A 3,085-nucleotide genomic window follows, 5' to 3' on the forward strand; every position below is an offset into this window, starting at 1 on the left:
TGTTTCTCATCCTTACGCAGGCAGAATGAGATCTGTACGCATCGCTACGTGCGCTCTGCGGGAAATATCCTTCCATTTTCATATCTCCATAACATTCCCACTGCTTGGAAGAAAAAAAGGAATCAGAACTGTTAATGAGACGATAAACTGTACGGACAGAGCCTGTAATCGTGGAACCTGGATGTCAGGTGCAATTTATGCTTACGATTGGTAACGCAATGCTCAACACCTGAAGACACCATTCACAATGCATCTGTAGAGTTCATAACACCAGATATTTTTTTTTCTTAAATTAATTACAGATCGGAGACAAAATGTAGCCATGCGAAAATAACTATGAAAAATAACTTACAACCAATTTGGATAGGTTGTTTTACAGTGACTGGCCAATGTTTTTGACAGAATACACAGGATAATGCAATTGATCAACGTTCGTCTGGATGATGGCAGCAATATGTATGACATGACATAGATTCCACAAAATGGTAAATGACATCTGGTGATACTTGGCACCAGACGTGGAGGAGGAATAAGTGATGGTGATGTCAAATGGGATGCTAACTGGAGACAGGTCCTAATGTACTGGTCAATATCATTCGAAATTAAATGGTATCCAGTGATCGTAGTGGTATCGGACAAAAGTATGTTGAGTCACGTTCCTCCAATCATTTCTACATCATATCGACAATCCTCCTCACCACCCTACCCTGCTTTTCTCATCCACACCCCTCATTTATCCCTATCCCTTCACCTCCTCATTGTTTTCTGTCTTCTAAGCTCCCATTTTTTCTACACGATACACGTCATATGTAGAACTCAGACACATTGATCGACTTCTTGCGATTTCACATGATCAAATCATTCCAAGGCTCCATCTCTCAAGAACTTAGTTTACTATCTGTGTCCTATCTCTCAAGAACTTAGTTTACTATCTGTGTCCTATCTCTCAAGAACTTAGTTTACTATCTGTGTTCTATCTTTCAAGAACTTAGTTTGCTATGTGTGTGGTTTTCGGTTATCCTTACACTGTGGCAATATTACATCACACAAAGGCGACCACACCCAAGAAGACAACAACCACATCCCGAGTCATGCAGACAGTGTCAGAGCAGTTGGAATAAACAATCTGTTTAACCAGATGCATGTTATCCAGGACGTGTGCTACTAACTCCTTATTTGCAGTTGAAACAATTTACTGAGATTACCTTAAACCATTCTTAAACCAAGCATGTACACAAGAAGCAACAATTCAACAGGATGAAGATACGAAGTTCACAATCTTTGAACTTTGAAACCTCCCTCACCTCAAATGGCGTGACTGCAGATTCTGTCCGAGATGAGGCAGAATGTCTCAATCCCGTGTTTGCCTTCACATTTCGTGTACCAAATATATCTCATTCAGTCCCGATCTCCCCCACTCAACGACACTGTGTCCTGGAATGTGGAAGAAAGGTAGAAAAAGTTTTGCCAAGCATCGAACTTGCTTTAGTGATTGCCCCAGATGGCATCACCACCCCTGTTTTCTAATCCTGCACTGCCGTTATTGTTTCTCCTCCGTCTGTCCTATTCAGTCTGTCCTCCTTTGGCCACCTCTCACCCACCTAAAAGTCAGCTAATATCACTCCTGTCCAAAACAAAGGTGCAAAAACATCACTGGAACCGCACTCGGAAGAGCACTACCTCTGCCAAGTTGAACAATTTACGTTTTGTATCCCACTGATAGGCCAGATCTGCATCCAGACATTAACCAAAATCTAATTGGCTTGTTTTTGTCACCTACCCAATTCATCCACCAAGTTTTGGCATAATCCGTCCTAAACTTTTTGAAATATCATGCCATACTGTATATCGTTTTTGGCCCTATCTCTCAATTGTGAAAATCACTTTTAAATTCGAGAAACTGGATCCTCACAATAATCCAATCAATTCATTCATGACACACCGAACGTGTCCACAACATTTTGAAATATCATGCTATGTAGGATATCATTTTTGGTCCTATTTCTCAATGGTGAAGAATCACTTCAAAAATAAAAAATAATAATAATAAAACTTTTATCCAGATACAGATTCAGATCTTCAGCAAAATCGAACCAATTCGTCCTTATTACACCTCCAACCTGTCCACCAAATTTCGTCAAAATCTGTCCATAACTTTTTGAGATATGGTATTTGGTAATTTGGAAAATTTGACCAATCAAGCGTATCACATGATGGAAAGTCGTGTGTAACAAAATTGGTTGATATATTTTGAAATTGCCACCGAATAGGCGTCTTACATGTTTTGGATGGCATTCACCTTGACCTTTGACTAATTTTGTCCAGATTTTATAAACATATCCGACACATGCATAAGAATAAGCTGTGTAAAATTCAATCTGATACCTTGAAAAAATCCTGAGGTTTGCCAATAATAAAATCACAAAAAAAAATCCCATTTTATAATAATGGGATGAAATTGTCATGGACACCGTATTGTCTTTGCCATGTGCGACTTTTCCCTTTGCCACGTGGGACATTCGTCCCCTCCCTCCTCTCCCTTAAAGTCCCACTACCAAACACAAACCCAGCACACCCCCTTCCCCTTCCCACATCCCCCTGTTTTATCCACCTTGGGTTTATCACAAGAGAGCTCTTCGGGCATTTACTACCACCCATCAGTCACAGTCAATCAAATGTAATGACAGTCCCACTGGCTTCCATACAATCAGTAGTGTTGACAATAAGAGCCACTCGGCCGACCTAATTGTAGGCCACCGACGAAGCAAGGCTGATTTTTTTTTCGCTGAATAAATCATGCAAATCAAGCTCATAACGGTCGAATACGGATCAGCTAAGAAATTATAAATGATCACTACTCGCTTGTAGAAGCTTAGACCATGATATTTTGCCCCAGTTTGGCAATTTGTGCAGTTAATCGCAAAACATTCTGCCCCACTACTGCTACGTAACTTCCTTGAAGGCACCGCCATCATACATATTCCAAGATGGCCACCAGAAATTTTGTGCTGAACACTGGAATCATTCAACTGTGTGTATATATAATATATATATATATATTTATATATTATATATATATATATAT

At 39.8% G+C, this 3,085-nt stretch overlaps 1 protein-coding gene across 1 annotated transcript in view; it reads right to left on the reverse strand.

Annotated features, from left to right (window-relative positions):
* Positions 1 to 1,403, reverse strand: part of LOC147015903 (adhesion G protein-coupled receptor A3-like) — a 220,366-nt gene extending 218,963 nt beyond the window's left edge. The window contains exon 1 of the mRNA XM_085848508.1: positions 1,305 to 1,403. The gene's annotated coding sequence lies outside the window, so the exon portion shown is untranslated. The remainder of the gene's footprint in view (positions 1 to 1,304) is intronic.
* Between the last annotated feature and the right edge of the window lie 1,682 nt (positions 1,404 to 3,085).

This window comes from Eptatretus burgeri, chromosome 12, assembly GCF_056783735.1.
Source record: "Eptatretus burgeri isolate ZD-2024b chromosome 12, Ebu_testis_v1, whole genome shotgun sequence".
NCBI classification, from domain to species: Eukaryota; Metazoa; Chordata; class Myxini; order Myxiniformes; family Myxinidae; genus Eptatretus; species Eptatretus burgeri.